Source organism: Balaenoptera acutorostrata, chromosome 12 (assembly GCF_949987535.1).
Source record: "Balaenoptera acutorostrata chromosome 12, mBalAcu1.1, whole genome shotgun sequence".
Taxonomy (NCBI): Eukaryota; Metazoa; Chordata; class Mammalia; order Artiodactyla; family Balaenopteridae; genus Balaenoptera; species Balaenoptera acutorostrata.
Genome location: NC_080075.1, coordinates 4,672,765 through 4,694,474, shown reverse-complemented (window position 1 = coordinate 4,694,474; position 21,710 = coordinate 4,672,765). Strand labels below are relative to the sequence as shown.

General features: G+C 38.2%; 1 protein-coding gene across 6 annotated transcripts in view; it reads left to right on the top strand.

Moving 5' to 3' along the window:
• TMEM182 (transmembrane protein 182) overlaps window positions 1–21,710 on the top strand; it is a 390,855-nt gene that overhangs the window by 250,090 nt on the left and 119,055 nt on the right. The window lies entirely within an intron of this gene.

The window sequence follows — 21,710 nt, the reverse complement described above, 5'->3', positions numbered from 1 at the left end:
CGAGCCGGCAATCCTGGTGACCCAAAGTGTTAGAGAAGTTGCTCCGTTGAATATTGAGTTCGCTTTCCCAAACACCTACAAGGAGACCGCAGATGGATTAGAGCATAATTATCTTCCAACAGCTTTGTTTGATCTGCAGAGTCCAAGCAAAGCATGGTTTTGATTTGAGAGATGAGCTTTTGAACGCAGCTCGCACCATCTAGACGGTCGGTGTGTGTTAAATATATCATTTCTTTCTTTTTCTGGATTAAAAAAAAAAAGTGTTTTCCTTGTGTCTGGTTCCTGGTGGGCATTTATATCTCCGTTCTTACTTTAGAGACTTGCAAAGTTCACTGGCAAGATTCTTACACGTGGAGGGCTGCCCGGCTGTGGGCTCTCGCTGAGGCTTTAATTCAATTCATTCTTCACTGAATCAATTCTGGTCTTTTTTGTTTGTATTTCACACATTTCTCCCCTGTTCCACCATATCCTTTCTCCTCAATAACTCCTTCATGCCTAGATTCTCGTTCTTCTCCTCCTCTGGCATGAGGTTTTCTTTGAAACGTATGGAATGATTCCAAAGAGATTTTCCAAATCATCAACAAAATATCAGTTATAAGGACTGCAATGCATTTAAAACTTTTTTTTTCCGTGACGATAAAAATGTTGCTATATGCCTAGGTTCCAAATCATGAGCAATTGAATCAAGAGAGACATAATGTGAGTCCACATTTTTTCTTAAGCCTCGACAAATCTGCAGACCAGCGTCTCTACTTTAAAAGCAGGACAGGTCTATGGTGGGAAGAGAAACGATGGATGCATTTGAGAGAATGACAAGTTTCATGACTTAGTAACTATTCATGGTTTCTGTGACACCCTCGCTTCTAAGAACAAAACGTAGCAGTTTTCTGAAATTAAAAACACGTGCATGTGAATGAGCTGGCTCAAGGATTAAGGGGGGAAGAAAAATCCATTCAGGATTTTCCCAGTTAGTTTACGCTTGCAACCAATCAAGCCATCAGGGTGCACAATCCCCTTTGCTACAGCAGTGTGGGAAAGATTGGAGTGAAAAGGATGCGTTGCCTCTTATCCTGCAGACATGCCAGAGAGAAGGGACCCAGACCAGCCACGGCGTTCAGGAGCGAAGGGAAAGATTAGTGCTTTCTTCAGACTATTAGGTAAAACCCAGCCCAGATAACCTGCTGCATGATGTCATGATCTGTTATTTGCAGCTGATGTTTAGCTAAGGCTGAGCAATAATCACGAGCTGTGATTTCTGGTGGCAGATTAAGGCAGACCAAGATCCTTATCTTGGTCTAGGAAAGATGTCCTTTCAGATAATGGCTTCCTCACATTTCTTGTGCTATGGAACGAAAGTAACCAGCTTCCTTAGTAGTAAAATTGCTTAATGGCTAACTCATTACCAAGGTCGAAAACTCATTATTTTACAAAGGGGTATTTTGTTTGTTTGTTTGTTCGTTTTGTTTTCTTTTTAAGGGATCCCAAACTCTAAATTGTTGATTTTGGTTTTGGATTTGGTTTTTTCCTCCTTCTTAAGTCTCTCCCTGATAGCTGTCATGCCTCAAAGGCTACTGGTGAAACCTGGAGACCACCCCTCCCCTGCCTTTTAATTTGATATTATGAGAAAATTCTGATCCTGATATACATGCAAATTCTAAATCGAAAGGGACACTTTCTGATTGATGCCCACAATAAATACCACATGAAATGCTATGAAACTGAGGGCTCTCAAATTATAAAAACAAGTCAGCTTTCGTCTTGAGAGAATGAGATGTTTTTGCATAGTTTAAGAATAAAAACATGTTACCCTAACAGAGCTCTGTAACTGTGCCTTCTTGGTATGCTGCTATCGGGGAACATCTGGCACTGCCACTGAGTATTTGTGTAAGAGCTACCTGCGTACAATCTCGTACTTAATCTAAGCCCTCACCTCTTTTCCCATGACTGTCTTGGCACTTGAAGCGGAGGATGGCAGATGATGGAGTTTCTAAGGGAGCCAACTGCTGGATGGTTACTAAATTATCTTCTAACAAGCTGAGTCACTCAGGACATATTAGGTTAACTGACCATCAGCAGTGATTCCACAAGATAAATTACACATATTGAACTGCCCCCCAGGCTGCAGGGTCTGATAAATTATTAATGTCACAGAATTGAAATGATTAAGTTGTAAATAGCAGGGTTTTTTTCTTTTTTTAAACTCAGCCTATTTGAAATATTCTCCCCTTTCCTTAACATCTATCCTCTGATGTTACCATTTTTGTTGTTTATAATAAGGATAATAAAACATTCATCAAATCTTTAAAACATTAAACAAATAATGGTGTCTTATTGAGTATATAACAAATAAATGCAATCTAACAGTGTGGTTTCTCCCTCCTCCATTTAATTATAGTTGCCTTTTAGGAATTTAACATTTCATTATATATAATGAGTACATTTACACACTGGGATTGCCGTCTAGGGTTTTATTTTCAAAAATATGTTGTTACAGTTCATGGCCTTTTGAAATAATGGTGCAGCAGTGATAACATGGAAGAAAAGTGATGTTTCACTAGAAATAGAAAGCAGCATGTATAGTAGTTATGTTAATCATTCCATTTGCTTAGTATAAGGTCCACTTTGCGCATTTCCAAACCGCAGATTAAAATGTGTTGGCCTGAAATATGCATCATTTAATTTTAAAGGAAATAGAATCACAAGTCCTAAATCACATTTTTCTCTCAATTACCTTCAATATGTGTGGTCCCAGTCTATGTTTTATTTGTAAAGGTAAATATAGAGGTTTTAAAATGAATTTTTGTTGGACTCTCTTTGGATAACGAAACGCACTAATTTCAATCAAGCCTCTACACCTTGTGAAATAAAATTTCTGCCGTTGGTGTGCAGAAGCTTAGTGGTTACTCAGCAGCCATCTACCCCATCCCACCCTCAGGCTTCCCCGCCAGTGGAACTTTTCATTGCCAGGCATCTGGTTGAGAACACTTGAAGTCAGGGTGAGCAGACCTTCCAGCCCAGACCAGAGATGAACACTGATGAATATCAATCAGTTCCTCCAATCTCCCTCCCACTGGCCAACTACTGGTTAAAGAGGGAGCATATGTCCATATATACTCAGTGCAGTCAATGAGACCTAAAGGCGAAGTCTACTAGGGGGTCGGGGGCGGAGTGTGAGACAGGAGACGGGTGGGAGGAGAGGAAGTTTCTTTCCTGAATGAAAAGACAGAGTTGCTGGAGGCAAAATCCTCTTGTCTTCTTCACTCCTCCTTTTGACCTTGGACTTGCGTGGAATGCTGGAAATGCAGCCACCCGTTTGCTTTTGGGTCCCGATGGCATCATGAAGCCGAGAGACCTGTGCCTTCTCTCCCTTCCACTGACCTCTTCTCCTGGAGAGAAATAAGCTCCTGGATGTTCAGCTTATTCTACTCGGGTTTCTTGTTACTTGCAACCCAGTGCAGCCTCACTGATACAATTAGTAGGAGATCATGAGGTACATAAATGAGGCCAGATGGCGTCCCAAAGTCCAAAATTAACTCATGCAATGATATTATAATTGCTTTCCCAGTAAAGCGACTAAGAGATACTATTTTTCTACATTTTCTCTGCTATACTAAAAAGTGTGTTATTCTTAAATCTAGGGTAATACTTCTTGAGTTAATCCCAGTTAAACTTATTAGTAGAAAATACTTTATATGTCAAAGAAAACAGAACCACAGTTATTGCAATACCTTTGAGGGACTGAAGGGCCTATGTCAAATGTTCCTCAACTTTTCTTAACTCATTTTTTAAAACCCAGATGTCTGGATGTTCCCCAAGTCTTCATGCCTGCTGGGGTAATCCTGTCCTTTAAAAATGTTCTAACATGTGTCCCATATATGGTAGAATTGATGTTCTCCAGGGCTGTGTGTGGTGATGTTACATTTATCCCAGTAACCCTGGGTCTGATCTCTGGTTTCTGCCTTTTGTTGCTGTTTCCTTCTGTCCTTCCAGCATTGGCCCAGGAATAAGATGCAGTCACTTTTCATGACTACATTTATTCTTTCAACATATACTTAACTTCCAACCACGTGGAGAAAAATTAATGTGGAGATTAAACAAGAGACACTATGTAAAGTGCCAGCACAAGTGCTCACAGGAACATCTTTCTTTCTTTGTGGAATCCTGATTCAACGCATAAACTCTGCATTGATGAATCTGGATTTCAGTCCCTGGTCCATGCCAGTTTGACCCCTGACAATATATTTAGTTTCTATAAACCTTAAAAAAATGGGGCCCATAGTAATACCTGATACTTGAGATAGTTGGAAGGACCAAGTGTAATACTGCAAAAAATTACCTGGAAAATACATTCTCTGTTATTCTTTGTTTTTTGTTTTTTTTTATTCTGTGGTTTTGACTTTTTTTCTCCAGCTTCCCTTTTGCAGATGTGTGCATGGTACCACTCCATTCTTTCTTCTTCTCCATTAGCTTATGGATATCAAAATGGCAGTTAAAATGCAAATTTTCAATGCATTTACCCCAGAATTTGTGTAATTCACAGCGGTGTGTATGATTTCTTTCATTAAAACAGACCCTCACTAGGTATGGAGGATTTTATTTGATTTTTGTTTTGTTTTGATGTGCGGGCCAGACATTGCTTTTGATGTCCTTAGTGCTTTTAGGGCTAGTTTGATAGGGGTTTGTATTTGATCTGGGGCTTTTACTTTTCTGAATCTCAAATGTGTTTGCACAGAAAGAAACATGTATGCTCTTTACCAATCCTCTCTCATAACAACAGAATTCAGTAGGATGCACCAAAATGGTCTCTGTCTTGAGTTCAAAATTAGCTTATCTTCTCAGTCCCTTTAGAAACCGGAAGATTTGATGGCCTTCAATAAACTCCAGGTTTTGTCCCATACCTGAAAAGAGAAAGTTCTAAATATAATGAGTTCCTTCTGGGAGGGTTTTATTCATGCTGCCATACCCAAGTCAAAAACAACCACCCCAAAGTTTTGATGGTCCAACCTATTTCTGCTCATTTGGGTAAGGCCAACAAGCCCACTTGAAGATCAATTAGTTTCTACCCGTGTGTAACACACAGATTCCTAGGTGCCTTCACAGAGAATATTTTAATACAAATGCTTTATTTTTGTTACTTTTTTTTTAAAGAAAACAAAATACCATTCTCTACATTGGAAAGGTGACATTTTTGAAAATCATTGACATTTTTCTACATCCTAGGCTATTTCAAGCAGTGACATTATTAAGTTAATTCAACAGAAGTAGAAAAATTGCCCACAGAGTATGCAGCCAAATAGAAAGTCCACATGTGTAAATATGATCAACAGCTGAAGAATTCACATACTCAGAATTACCCTTAATCATGTGACCTTGAGTGTCCTGTTACCAAGTTGACAAGGCTAAGCAATGAATACTGGATTTGAATTTATACATCATGTTTTAGTTCCCTTATATCTGTTGATACGAACAAAATTTGTGCACACAAGAGTATCAGTGGATATACTTAGAACAGCTATATTTCTAAAAAATTGTAAAATGGAATTTTACATATGAAACACTATAAATGTAATTTTGAATTTGAAGAGTTTCCTTTGTGGATTATAAGATCCCAGAAGATTTCTTTTTTGTAATCTCAAAGAAACCTTAGATACTGGTTAAGTCCAGAGCTCTTAAAGTGGGCTTCAGGGAGAGAAGACGATCATTAATTCCTGTCTATTTATCTTACTTAAACAAATAAAAAAGAATTTGAGCTTAGGTAATATTTCAAATATAAACTACCTCTTACACTCTCACCCAAGTTTGAATGTCAGACGTCCAGGGGTGTATCCCCAAAAGGTGCATTTTCCAGTCAGATCAACCTGGCTGAACACTGACCACAGAGCTGCAGAGTTTAACACTTTAGTTGCTGTATCTTGGGGAGATATGAAGGCTCGGGGATGGCTATTTTGGGAGGCTCAGGGCAGTGGTTCTTTACATCTGGATGAAAGTAATTCAGTTCTGTATTTTAACAAACTGGTATGGCAGGACTCTTGCCGGCCACCTGAGTACCAGTCAGCGTGAGTCCCAGATGTGCCCAAGGTGAGCTGAGGGGGGAAGAAAGGAGTTTTCCCAGGTGGATCCTTGGACAGGGTGCTTCCACTCATCCAGTCACCTACCCTGTGTACTGCAGGGAGTCCGGATTCAAGGGAGAGGTTTTGTTTTCTCTTTTAAAGACCGGAATTGTGGTAAATATGTGGTAGATAGGTTTATATGCTGGTGGGAAATATTAATAATGCACCAAATTGGAAAATCTTACCTAGTAATTTCCTTTCGAAGAGAGGAAGTGAAACTGTTAGTGACCTAGAGGGAAGAGGTTCTATGGTGGATATGGAGAGTGTCCCTGACATGTCTTCAGTACAGAATCAGGCTCCCAGCTGTGGGAGAAGGCTGCAAGGCTGCATGGCCCTTCAGAGAGGCCGTCAGAGGTGACAGAAACACTCAGCACACGGAGGGTTGTTGAGTAAGAGAAGGGTCTTTGACGCTAAGGTTTTGCAAGCTCAGAACTGCATACAAGATACATAAACGCTCCAAGATGATTTTGTCAACAAAGCTAGATTTTCTGGTTTCATTCATTCATTCATTCACATGGAGCACCTAGTATGTACCATTTACTCTGCTAAGTACCAGGATAAAATAATAAGTAAAACAGACATGGTTCCTGTTCTTATTAATACATTTCATTATATTGAAGTGTGGACTTTGCGTTATGGGACACACACACACATGTACACGCACCCCTACACACATGCACTAAAACTATTTAGATGGCATTATTTTGGATGTAAGTTCTGTAACAGTCAATATGTCCTAAAATTTGAAAAGTGTGCATTTGCTTTTAATGCATAGATCTAGGGCTAATTACCCCCTAGATCCCAGGTCAGTCTGTATTAGCCTTTGTTCCTGCTTTCTTCCTCCCCAATGGATACCAATGTGTTGAGAACTTACACTTGGTGTTCTAGGTACCTTCAAGCAGTTCCATGAGTGTACATTCTCTCTAAATATCGATAACTTCCAAACTTAAAATTCCACACCTAAATTCTTTAGGTCTCCAGAGTATCAACTATTAAGTATCTATTCTGATGCCTAATTTACACGTCAGACTTGGTATATACAAGGGAGAGATCCTGAGTCCTCACTCCCCACACCCTCCTACAGCTCAGTGTCCCCCAGGGCAGTTACCTGCACCACCTCACAAGCAAGTTCTCCAGCCAAAGCCCCCCATCAGGCATGACCCTCCCCTCCCCACATTTCTCCATATCCAACTCCTCAGCAGTCCTTTCTAAAGTATCTTCAGGATATACCCTGAATCTATATCTTGTCAATCTATTTCTACCTCCTGCATCCTAGACACCATTATTTCTTGCCTGAGTAATAGGCAATAGCCTTGTAATTGACCCCCTTTTTTGATTCCTCTGTAATTCATTTTCCCTGTAAAGGCAGAAGGATTTTAAAATTCATGACCCATTCTCATACCTGCCACTTCCTGCAGCTCACCATCACACTTAGAATTATAGCCAAGTCTTCTGCAAAGCTTACAGGTTCTACTGACCTGGATTCTGACTCATTCTTTTCCTTTATCTCCTACACTATTTCCCTCCCTGACCCTCACCCAAGTACAAGCTTCACTCCACACGGTTTTCTTACTGCCTTTGAACACACTAACTTTTTTTTTTTTTCAGTCTTTGGGACTTTGTACCAGCCGTTTCCTCTCTTGGAAAACCCTTTGTCTAGATATACCACTGGCTTATTCATTTTTGTCATTCAAGATTGAGCTTAAATGTCATCTCTTCTGTCACCTTGTCCAAAGGCCAGCCACACAATTGGGGCTGATACACCCACACGAGAAAAACAAATAAGCAAACATAATATCTGACGTCATTCCTTTATTTTTCGCTCGCTTGTCTTCCCCAACTGGGACGTTAGTGTCTGGCACAGGGTATGCGTTCAGGGTGTGACTTATTTGTTAAATAAATGGCTGGAATAAGGGAGGAGAGTGTAAATTCCGTCCAAGCATTTTTAGACATATACAATTTTTAAAAATTGTAAGTATTATTTTTGAGGCACAATAGATACACAATATCAAGGCTCAATGTAGTGTAGTGTCAATGTAGTTCTTTGACGTTTTGAACAAGGCGTCTAGCTGACTTCCATGGGTACCTTCAGATTGTTCTCTGACAACTATTCTCAGGCCCAATCTGGCAGCATAATTTGCTAGAATCAGCAAATCTGTGTAAAACTTCACTGACTTTTGTATAGATGGAAATTCCTATTCAGGAAAATCAGCTGTGGCTTTTAGCAGCACCATGACCATTCCCGATTTTAATTTTTCTTAGCCATCCAGTGAAGGGCTTTCGCAGAGTAAACAAGCATGAAATGAATCTTCCAGAGTAATTTAGTCATTTAAAGAAGACTCAAGGTCTGGAAACACTTTAAGTGGTGCCAAGTTCTCTACTTCCTTTTTTCCTGTGTTAACATTATTTTCAGTTGGATGAAAGTACCGAAAGCCACTAATTTGTCGCTAAAAACAATTGTAATATCATCGGGGTTCTTCCTTGGTGACTCTAGACAATGTAAGATGGTTTATAGGTGCTGAGTATCCTGATGCTAAATTTTCTCAGCTCACTGAATGATGCTGGCTCATCCTCTGAGCCAGACATGGCTTCATTACTAGCCCGGGCCCAGTTTTTTTCTAATATAGAAAATTAGAACTTGGAAACTGTACAAGGATTATTTATATTAAATCATCTGTGAAAAACTGCAGGATGGGACTCATCAACCAAAATTTGAATTCAAATACTATTTAAAAGCAGCAGTCTTAGATTATTTGGATCTGGCACTAACCTGACCCCATGAATTCCCCAGAATTAATATCTGGGCCATGCATCTTCTATGTTTCCACCATTTATATTTAGTGCTACTCCTTTCCTCAAGTTCTTTAAATATATTGTCATGTTCTTTTCTCAGCAAAATAGAAAAATGGTTCAACTTTCACTGTCTTCAAGTGTTTCAACTCTACTAGAAAATTAAAAGGTGAGAGAAATGCTGAACAAAAAACATTTCCTTTAAATGCAGAAAGAAGAAGTAGACAAGTCAAAACCTGAATCGTATTAATGAATTATTTGAAAATGTATATATCAGAATGAGATACTTAATTAATTATATAAATATAAAAAGGGACAAGTGTAGCCAGCAGGTTAATAATGAATATTTCAGAAGCTAGCGCTTAAAAAAATGTTTCTTAATTATGTTCATTTACAGATTTCTGAAAGAAAGGGTGTTAATGGGATAAAAGAATTTCAATACATAATATGAAGATGAACGAAAATGAATCGTGAACAAAAAAAATGAGAGTAGATGACATATAAACAAGTTGTAAACATTACAACTTATTTTCTCCTACATACTATTGACACAAAATATTCTTTGTTACCTTAGATTTTAGGGGTAGAAGTGTAATTTAGTCTTAGACAAGGAAAGCTAAACTTTAGTGACTTCCAATTTTTTTGTACATTCACCTCTAAAACCTAGATTTCTTACTAGAGAATACTTTGTAGCCAAAAATAAAGTCATATTTTGTATATAACAAACAAACAAAATAATTTTTTTAACATTTGAGGCAAGTAGAGTCTGAGAAATCCATTCTGGGTTAGAATCTATTAATTGTGAAGTGTAGTTTACAGAAACTTTGACTTCTATGCCCATATTTGCACAGAAGCTATAGTCAAAGCATTACTCAGTGATTACCTGTGGCTTTGAGCTTTGGCTGGGCACCATGATTTGCTTCCATTTGACATTTTGGGACATTTTATTTTCACTCAAATGAGAATCACAGAACCATAGAGCTGAATTTGAGTTCAGAAATCACCGAGTACCATTTTCACCCACCCCTGCCTTGGGGATACAGTCTCTGAGTCCCTCTTCGTGTAAGCCGTTGTAGTTCACACCGTGAGTCAGAGAATGAGCTTGTATAGATTAGGGATTCCAAACTTCAGGCCCATCATTGCTCCTCAGTGAGATAGGCCAGTTCAAATTTTCTGCAAATGTTAAAAAAAAAAAAAAAAAAAGAGTTCAGAATTCTGTTCAAGGAGCCACCGTGTGGACTCAGTATTCCAGTGGACAAGGGATTTATTGGCTCAAGCCACGTGGAAGGTCTGGGGCCTGACCTGCCAAAAGAAGCCCCAGTTCTGAGTGCCTGATGGATGCCCTTCATCTCACTTTACCATCTTTCGTACCTCATAGAAGATATTCAAAAAGCACCACATTCTATAAATAGAAAAAGAATTGCAGATTAGAGATTAGTGATTTGAAAACACCCATACAGCCATTTGGCAAAGAAGAAGAAAACCAATTCTACATATCCTTTATTTTCAGTAAAATATTCTCTAAGAAATAGATATTGTAGCCCTGGAAAAGTCAATTTCAATGAATATCCATGGCTGAACTGTCTCAGATTTCAATAAACTATTTATCTAATGGTCTTTGGGGGTAATTCCATTCATTTACTCCATGTTAAAGAATTTACCCAGCAGGTTTTTGTGGAGGTGGTCTGACCATGTTAATTTTCTTAATATAAAGAAATATAAGAGTATAGCAAGGCTCTCCATGTGGCCCCTGCCTCTGTCTTCCTTTCTCAGAGCGCACTGCTTTGATTCAGGGTCTCTGTCTTTTTCCTACAGCCACAAGCTTCACTAGGCCAGTCACAGAAATCTCATTTTCCTTACATACGCTTCGTTCTGAAGCCAGCATGTGACAACTCAGAAGAGTCGTGAGGGAGTATCTGCTGAATTATTCCTGAGAAAGGATTTCTTCTTATAAAAGTGATCGTCAGGAAGAGATTTTTTTATCTGCTTCCACTGGACACTGTTGTGTGCGGTTGTCATGTCCAGGTTGATATAACCATTTCACAACCATCAGGGCCGCCAGCTGGAGAGTGGAGCTGAAATGCCAGGGGAATCCAGTGCAAAGACGGAAAGAGCGCCGGTTCCTGGTGACATCACTGAACCTCTGACCAACCAACCCTTTCACTTTGATACCAGTGACTTCTCCTTATACAAAAAGATTACATTTTCCACATTGTTAAGACAGCTAATTGAGGCTTTTCTGTTGTTTTCTGCGGGGAGTCCTAAGGGACATACAAAGAATATAGAAGTAGCCTGTTCCCTGATATTTTTTTAAATGCGGTTGACCCCCATCAAGGACTTCTGCTTCAGCAATATACTTCCATCACTAAAGATGCTGCTAAGAATATATAGTTGGCTAGATTACTATTGCCAGTGATGGAATATTCAAAATCTAATCAGTTTTCAGTTCAAGGAAATAACCGCTAATAAAAAAAAAATGCTTTTGGATCATTTCATGAGGCAGAGTACTTTATTCCATATGGCATCCTGCACGTCCATATGGCTTCAGGAATTAGAGAGGTATATGTGTCAAAATATTCAATCAGTTGCAGCCCTTAAAGTTGATAATGTTATGTGTTTGGAGCATACACGATCTCATGAATATGGGGGAAAGTCAAAGGAGCAAATGCCAGCCAAAGGAAAATCATAGTGAGTTTATATTCAGGAGAGAGAAAAGAAAGGAAAGAGACCCGTGCTGCTGTAATTTAATCTAAATCATGTGAATGATATCGACTCCATGCTGCAATAACCCAGTCACGGGTAAAAGCAGTGTGTAATAAGGTTTATTCAAATAAGAATGGGGCAGGAAGTTCTGATTATTTTACATTTCAATTGGCATCATTTCAGAATTTCAACCATATATCAAGCAGTTACCTTGAAGAAAAAGACATGTAATAAGCAAACTTAAACACCTTCAAAATATTTCAGTTTTTTTTTTTTTTTTTTAATCCTTTTCTGTATCCAAGCCCACTTCAAAGATTGTTCTTAACCCCTCCTGGCTCTGGCTGCCTATAAACTGTTTAAGTGGTGACTGATCTGAGAATTCTTCTGCAAATTAGGCTTTCCAGATAAAGGGCTTAAGTAGGCTAGCTGCCCATGTGGAATACCCCACAGCACGGGCACCTTCCATCTTGATGGAAGTGCTGGAGTCTGGGTCTGGTGGCTCTCAGAGTGAGGGGGGAAGGCTGCTCAGGAGGGCAGGCAAAGCTTCCTGGGCAACAGGTTTTTTGCAGGGTAAGAAAAAAAAGAAAGAGAAACAAGGATGAGCTAGAGCTGTATTTTGGTGAAACTCTTCCAAGGGAAAGAGGGCAGAGATATAGATGTCTATGCTGTGTAAAAAAAAGAGTTAACAGCCAGAGAAACAAAGTCAGTTCCCCTGGGAAAAATACAGCAGCATGTGCATCAGTCAAGAGATAGTCATCAAAGTCTACAAGGGCCACAAGGCACGAAGAGACCTATTTTCTGAAACGCATTTCACTGTAAATTAACTACTCTCAGATCAGAACGCAGAATACACCCAGTACAAGTTAGGTGAGTAAAATGCAGTGTGTGTGTGTCTGAATTTTTGTACAAAGGAGTTTATAAATGAATACATTCAAAATGTATTTCATTTCATCAAAGAACGATCCTCCATATACTATAGTGAAACTCAAATGGCATAAACGCTAGCCAGTTCCCTTCATTTCTACCAATACTCGGCACTTCCCAGTCATTGGAACTCCAGGGGTGCCCGCCTCTGGGGTTCATCTTACATACAAATTGGCAAGACAGTGTCTTTCGAACAACACATGAAACTACCTAAGTTTGAATTACTGCAGACACAAACCTATTAAAAAACAAACAACAGGGGCTTCCCTGGTGGTGCAGTGGTTAAGAATCTGCCTGCCAATGCAGGGGACACAGGTTCGAACCCTGATCCAGGAAGATCCCACATGCCGTGGAGCAACTAAGCCCGTGCGCCACAACTACTGAAGCCCGCGCGCCTAGAGCCCACGCTCCACAACAAGAGAAGCCACCGCAATGAGAAGGCCACGCACCGCAACTAAGAGCAGCCCCCACTCGTCGCAACTAGAGAAACCTGCGTGCAGAAACAAAGACCCAACGCAGCCAAAACTAAATAAATAAAATAAGTAAATTAAACAACACATTGTGGCATGATATTGAGTCTGATGAACCTACCCTACACCATCAGGATTGATCCTACTCTCTCCTCCCCAATTTTTATCTAAATTCTTTGATGTGCACATAACAAATCCCAACACAAAGTTGGTCTCAACCTCGTACCACAGTTGTGAGAGGCTTGAGGGCAAAGTGGTGTCTCCTGGCACCCAGCAAGAGTCTGGTGTCCATCTGGCCCTCAGACATGGTGCAGGATGGGCTGAGGCATCTGGAGGTTCAGCTCCACTGTTGAGTCTGGCCAAATCCTTCCCTGTTTGTGTGGACAACACTGATATCCCACTGGTCCCACTGGTTCTGCCTTCTAGGAACCTCTAGCTCTGTATAACTTAGTGCTTAATTACATTCTTCAAGTTTCTTTCTCTCTTGTCTCTCCAAATACTTGTGAGCCTCTTGAAGAAAGAGGCCATCCCTGGTTTTTGCCTTAGTTACTTGTTTTGAGAGCTTAGCATTGTGCTGAGGATTTGTGAAGTTGATGGTTTGGAGGGTGGAAAAAGAGGGCATGTCTAAAGCACTAGAGAAACCCTGTCCATCAGCTTATGATGATTCCTTGCTTGCTGTGAGTATATGCCGAATACAAGGCACAATCACATCAGATTTAGCCACCGTTACCTCCCTCTGACCTTCCTCAGAGGGCAGTTCTGGTAGAGAAGAATCAGAAAGAATTTGGAAACAGAAAAATCTGTTATTTACTAGATTGTAACACTGGGCAAATAACATCTCTTTATTTCTTCATTACTAAAATTGGAATAATGCAACTTCCTTGCATGTTTTCAGGAGTATTAAATGAGATAATGCATAGGATAGATTGAGCAGGAGGGGAGATTCCCTTTCTGTGCTAGTCACCAATGACTTGCTCCCTACTTACTGTATGAGTGACCAGGCAATTAGCATTTCTAGTCATACCTAAACACACACAGGCACACACAATTTCAATATAGATATGTATCTATGTATGTTAGTAACCCAAAACTATTGTGTTCATTTTTATCGCTGCCACAGCAAATTGCCACCGACTTAATACAGTACAGATTTGTGATCTTACAGCTCTGTTCACATGGGTCTCGCAAGGCTAAAATCAAGGTGTGGGGAGCACTGCACGCCTTTCTGGACGATTTAGGGGAGAATCCATTCTGTGCTCTCTAAGCTTCTAGAAATCACCTACATTCCTCGGCGCATGGCTCCTCCCTCCATCTTCAAAGTCAGCAATGGCGGCATGAATTCTTCTTATGCTGGTCTCTCTCTTCTAAGGCATCATGTCATTAGATTATCTTGGATAACCCAGGATAATCTCCACATCTCAAAGTCCTTAACTCTAATCATATCTACAAAGTCCCTTTTGCCATATAGGGTAATATATTCATAGGTCCCCACAGTTAGGGCATGGGCATCTTTTTTAATTGGGGAAACATTATTCTGCCTACCACAGCTATGAAGAATTCATTTCATACCTCAAGTTTGCAGAAAGCATATGCACACTGAGAATTCCTATACCCCCTCAGTCTATAAAACTAACCCATCCCTCTTACAAACTTTTGACGCTTTGAAATTTTTCTCAAACTAGAATGTCTGTCCTCTACCCTCCTTTAGCCTCCATTACACATGTAGCTCTTTAGAGGTATCTCAACAACAAAAACAACAGCACTCTGTCAGTCTCCTATTTCTGGCTGAAACACCATCTTGTCTGCCAGACCTAGCCTTGTTTATTTTTTATTTTTATTTTTTATGAAGTCCAATTCTTTTTCTTTTTTTTTTTTTTTTTTTTGTCATGAATGGTTTTGGTGTCATATGTAATAATCTATGGCCATTGAAATTTTGATAAGGATTGTATTTAATCTGTAGATCTCTTTGGGTAGTATTATCATCTTAACTATTAAATTTTCCAATCCATGAATGCAGGATGCTTTCCACTTATTTACATCTTTCTTAATTTCTTTTAGCAATTTTTTTGTTTTTTTTAGTTATCTGTATACAAATCTTTTACTTCCTTGGTTAAATTTATCCTTCACCATTTTATTCTTTTGGATACTAATGTAAATTGAATTTTATTTTTTTACAATTTCTTTTTTTGGATTGTTGATTGCAAGTGTATACAAACAAAATGGAGTCTTTTGTTTTCGTTTTTGTTTGATTTTATAAACTGTAATTTTGCTGAATTTATTAGCTCTAGTTAGTTTTGTAAAAATTCTTTGGGATTTTCAATATATAGAATCATGTCATCTAAAAATAGAAATAAAATTCTTTTTCCAAATTTGGGTGCCTTTTACTTCTTTTTCTTGTCTAATTTCTCTGGGTAGAACTTTCAGTAAAATGTTGACTATCAATGGTGTGAAAGTGGGCATCCTTGCCTTGTCCCTGATGTTACAGGGGAACTTTCAGTCTTTTACTGTTGAGTATGATGTTCTCTGTGGGCTTTAAAAAAATGTCCTTTATCATATAGAGTAAGTTTTCCTCTATTCCTAATTTTCTGAGTTGTTTTTTTTTTTTAATCATGAAAATGTGTTGAATTTTGTCGGGTGCTTTTTCCACATCAATTTACATAATCATCTGTGTTTTTCTTTGTTATATTACTGTGGTATATGGCATCAATTGACTTTCTTATGTTAAACAACCCTTGCATTACGGGGATAAGTACCATTTGGCCATGGTTGTAATCCTTTTTACATGTTGTTGTATTCCATTTACTAGTGTTTTATTGAGGAAATTTGCATCTATGTTAATAAGAAATGTTGATTATTTTTCTTTTCTTGTGGTGTCTTTGCTGGCCTTTTAAAGTGAATTAGGAAATATTCCCCACCCCCCTCATATTTTTTGGAAGATTTTGAGAAGGATTTGTGATAATCCTTATTTAAATATTTGGTAGATGTCACCAGTAAAGCCATCTGGTACTAGACTTTTCTTTGTTTGGAGGTTTGTGATTACTGATTCAATTTCTTTACTTTTATAAGTCTGTTTATATTTTCTACTTCTTCTTGAGTCAGTTTTGGCAATTTCTACAAATTTTTCCATTTTGTCTAGGTTATCTATTTTTGGTGTACAATCGTTCTTAGTTTTCTCTTATAATTTTTTTTATTTCTCTAAGATTAGCAGTAATGTCACCTTTTTAACTTCTGATTTTAGTTATTTGCATCTTCTCTATTTTTTCTTAGTCAATCTAGCTAAAGACTTTTCAACATTTGTAAATCTTTTAAAAAACCAACTTCTGGTTTTATTGGTTCTCTATATTGTATTTCTAATCTCCATTTCATTTATATCTACTGTAATATTTATTATTTCCTTCCTTCCACTAGCTTTGGGTTAGGTCTGCTTTTGTATTTCTATTTGTAATAGAAATAGGTTAGGTTACTGATTTGAATTTTTCTTCTTTTTTAATGTAGGCCTTTATAGCTATTTCTCTCAGAACACTGCTATTGCTGCATCCTATTAATTTTCATTCATCTCAAAATATTTTCTAATTTTCTTTGTGATTACCTTTTTGACCCATTGGTTGATTAAAAATGTGCTGTTTAATTGTCATATTTGTGAGTTTTCCAATTTTCTTTATGTTATTGATTTCTAACTAGTTCCATTGTAGTCAAAGAAGATACTTCATATGATTTCAATTTTTAAAATTTATTGAGGCTTATTTTAAAGCTTAACATTATGGTCTATCCTGGAGAAAGTTCCATGTGCACTTAAGAAAAATGTGTATTTGGCTGCTGTTGTGTGGAGTGTCTGTAGGTCTAGTAGGTTTACTGGGTTGTTCAAGTCTTCTATTTCCTTAGTGATTTTCTGTCTGGATCTTCTATCCATTATTGAAAGAAGGGTATTGAAGTTCCCCACCATTATTATTATTTTTTTTTAAACATCTTTATTGAAGTATAATTGCTTTACAATTGTGTGTTAGTTTCTGCTTTATAACACAGTGAATCAGTTATACATATACATATGTTCCCATATCTCTTCCCTCTTGCATCTCCCTCCCTCCCACCCTCCCCATACCACCCCTCTAGGTGGTCACAAAGCACAGAGCTGATCTCCCTGTGCTATGCGGCTGCTTCCCACTAGCTATCTATTTTACATTTGGTAGTGTGTCCATGACACTCTCTCACCCTGTCACATCTCACCCCTCCTCCTCCCCATATCCTCAAGTCCATTCTCTAGTAGGTCTGTGTCTTTATTCCCGTCTTGCCACTAGGTTCTTCATGGCCTTTTTTTTCGCCCTTAGATTCCATATATATATGTTAGCATACTGTATTTGTTTTTCTCTTTCTGACTTACTTCACTCTGTATGACAGACTCTAACTCCATCCACCTTATTACAAATACCTCCATTTCATTTCTTTTTATGGCTGAGTAATATTCCATTGTATATATGTGCCACATCTTCTTTATCCATTCATCCGATGATGGACACTTAGGTTGCTTCCATGTCCTGGCTATTGTAAATAGAGCTGCAGTGAACATTTTGGTACATGACTCTTTTTGAACTATGGTTTTCTCAGGGTATATGCCCAGTAGTGGGATTGCTGGGTCGTATGGTAGTTCTATTTGTAGTTTTTTAAGGAACCTCCATACTGTTCTCCATAGTGGCTGTATCAATTTACATTCCCACCAAGAGTGCAAGAGTGTTCCCTTTCCTCCACACCCTCTCCAGCATTTATTGTTTCTAGATTTTTTGATGATGGCCATTCTGACTGGTGTGAGATGATATCTCATTGTAGTTTTGATTTGCATTTCTCTAATGATTAATGATGTTGAGCATTCTTTCATGTGTCTGTTGGCCATCTGTATATCTTCTTTGGAGAAATGTCTATTTAGGTCTTCTGCCCATTTTTGGATTGGGTTGTTTGTTTTTTTGTTATTGAGCTGCATGAGCTGCTTGTAAATCTTGGAGATTAATCCTTTGTCAGTTGCTTCATTTGCAAATATTTTCTCCCATTCTGAGGGTTGTCTTTTGGTCTTGTTTATGGTTTCCTTTGCTGTGCAAAAGCTTTTAAGTTTCATTAGGTCCCATTTGTTTATTTGTGTTTTTATTTCCATTTCTCTAGGAGCTGGGTCAAAAAGGATCTTGCTGTGATTTATGTCATAGAGTGTTCTGCCTATGTTTTCCTCTAAGAGTTTGATAGTGTCTGCCCTTACACTTAGGTCTTTAATCCATTTTGAGTTTATTTTTGTGCATGGTGTCAGGGAGTGTTCTAATTTCATACTTTTACATGTACCTGTCCAATTTTCCCAGCACCACTTATTGAAGAGGCTGTCTTTTCTCCACTGTATATGCTTGCCTCCTTTATCAAAGATAAGGTGACCATATGTGCGTGGGTTTATCTCTGGGCTTTCTATCCTGTTCCATTGATCTATATTTCTGTTTTTGTGCCAGTACCAAACTGTCTTGATTACTGAAGCTTTGTAATATAGTCTGAAGTCAGGGAGCCTGATTCCTCCAGCTCCATTTTTCGTTCTCAAGATTGCTTTGGCTATTCGGGGTCTTTTGGGTCTCCATACAAATTGTGAAATTTTTTGTTCTAGTTCTGTGAAAAATGCCAGTGGTAGTTTGATAGGGATTGCATTGAATCTGTAGATTGCTTTGGGTAGTAGAGTCATTTTCACAATGTTGATTCTTCCAATCGAAGAACATGGGATATCTCTCCATCTATTTGTATCATCTTTAATTTCTTTCATCAGTGTCCTATAATTTTCTGCATACAGGTCTTTTGTCTCCTTAGGTAGGTTTATTCCTAGATATTTTATTCTTTTTGTTGCAATGGTAAACGGGAGTGTTTTCTTAATTTCACTTTCAGATTTTTCATCATCAGTGTATAGGAATGCAAGAGATTTCTGTGCATTAATTTTGTATCCTGCTACTTTACCAGATTCATTGATTAGCTCTAGTAGTTTTCTGGTAGCATCTTTAGGATTCTGTATGTATAGTATCATGTCATCTGCAAACAGTGACAGCTTTACTTCTTCTTTTCCGATTTGGATTCCTTTTATTTCTTTTTCTTCTCTGATTGCTGTGGCTAACACTTCCAAAACTATGTTGAATAATAGTGGTGAGAGTGGGCAACCTTGTCTTGTTCTTGATCTTAGTGGAAATGGTTTCAGTTTTTCACCATTGAGGACAATGTTGGCTGTGGGTTTGTCATATATGGCCTTTATTATGTTGAGGAAAGTTCCCTCTATGCCTACTTTCTGCAGGGCTTTTATCATAAATGGGTGTTGAATTTTGTCGAAAGCTTTCTCTGCATCTATTGAGATGATCATATGGTTTTTCTCCTTCAATTTGTTAATATGATGTATCACGTTGATTGATTTGCGTATATTGAAGAATCCTTGCATTCCTGGGATAAACCCTACTTGATCATGGTGTATAATCCTTTTAATGTGCTGTTGGATTGTGTTTGCTAGTATTTTGTTGAGGATTTTTGCATCTATGTTCATCAGTTATATTGGCCTGTAGTTTTCTTTCTTTGTGACATCTTTGTCTGGTTTTGCTATCAGGGTGATGGTGGCCTCGTAGAATGAGTTGGGGAGTGTTCCTCCCTCTGCAATATTTTGGAAGAGTTTGAGAAGGATAGGTGTTAGCTCTTCTCTAAATGTTTGATAGAATTCGCCTGTGAAGCCATCTGGTCCTGGGCTTTTGTTTGTTGGAAGATTTTTAATCACAGTTTCAATTTCAGTGCTTGTGATTGGTCTGTTCATATTTTCTATTTCTTCCTGGTTCAGTCTCGGCAGGTTGTGCATTTCTAAGAATCTGTCCATTTCTTCCAGGTTGTCCATTTTATTGGCATAGAGTTGCTTGTAGTAATCTCTCATGATCGTTTGTATTTCTGCAGTGTCAGTGGTTACTTCTCCTTTTTCATTTCTAATTCTATTGATTTGAGTCTTCTCCCTTTTTCTCTTGATGAGTCTGGCTAATGGTTTATCAATTTTGTTTATCTTCTCAAAGAACCAGCTTGTAGTTTCATTGATTTTTGCTATTGTTTCCTTCATTTCTTTTTCATTTATTTCTGATTTGATCTTTATGATTTCTTTCCTTCTGCTAGCTTTGGGGTTTTTTTGTTCTTCTTTCTCTAATTGCTTCAGGTGCAAGGTTAGGTTGTTTATTCGAGATGTTTCCTGTTTCTTGACGTAGGCTTGTATTGCTATAAACTTCCCTCTTAGCACTGCTTTTGCTGCTTCCCATAGGTTTTGGGTCGTCGTGTCTCCGTTGTCATTTGTTTGTAGGTATTTTTTGATTTCCCCTTTGATTTCTTCAGTGATCACTTCGTTATTAAGTAGTGTATTGTGTAGCCTCCATTCTTGCAGATCTTTTCCTGTAATTGATATCTAGTCTCATAGCGTTGTGGTTGGAAAAGATACTTGATACGATTTCAATTTTCTTAAATTTACCAAGGCTTGATTTGTGACCCAAGATACGATCTATCCTGGAGAGTGTTCCATGAGCACTTGAGAAAAATAGGTATTCTGTTGTTTTTGGGTGGAATGTCCTATAAATATCAATTAAGTCCATCTTGTTTAATGTATCATTTAAAGCTTGTGTTTCCTTATTTATTTTCCTTTTGGATGATCTGTCCATTGGTGAAAGTGGGGTGTTAAAGTCCCCTACTATGATTGTGTTGCTGTCAATTTCCCCTTTTATGGCTGTTAGTATTTGCCTTATGTATTGAGGTGCTCCTATGTTGGGTGCATAAATATTTACAATTGTTATACCTTCCTCTTGGATCGATCCCTTGATCATTATATAGTGTCCTTCTTTGTCTCTTGTAATAGTCTTTATTTTAAAGTCTGTTTTGTCTGATATGAGAATTGCTACTCCAGCTTTCTTTTGATTTCCATTTGCATGGAATATCTTTTTCCATCCCCTCACTTTCAGTCTGTATGTGTCCCTAGGTCTGAAGTGGGTCTCTTGTAGACAGCATATATATGGGTCTTCTTTTTGTATCCATTCAGCCAGTCTGTGTCTTTTGGTGGGAGCATTTAATCCATTTACATTTAAGGTAATTATTGATATGTATGTTCCTATTCCCATTTTCTTAAATGTTTTGGGTTTGTTATTGTAGGTGTTTTCCTTCTCTTGTGTTTCTTGCCTAGAGAAGTTCCTTTAGCATTTGTTGTAAAGCTGGTTTGGTGGTGCTGAACTCTCTCAGCTTTTGCTTGTCTGTAAAGGTTTTAATTTCTCCATCAAATCTGAATGAGATCCTTGCTGGGTAGAGTAATCTTGGTTGTAGGTTTTTCTCCTTCATCACTTTAAGTATATCCTGCCACTCCCTTCTGGCTTGCAGAGTTTCTGCTGAAAGATCAGCTGTTAACCTTATGGGGATTCCCTTGTGTGTTATTTTTCCCTTGTTGCTTTTAATATGTTTTCTTTATATTTAATTTTTGATAGTTTGATTAATATGTGTCTTGGCATGTTTCTCCTTGGGTTTATCCTGTGTGGGACTCTCTGTGCTTCCAGGACTTGATTAACTATTTCCTTTCCCATATTAGGGAAGTTTTCAACTATAATCTCTTCAAATATTTTCTCAGTCCCTTTCTTTTTCTCTTCTTCTTCTGGGACCCCTATAATTCAAATGTTGGTGCGTTTAATGTTGTCCCAGAGGTCTCTGAGACTGT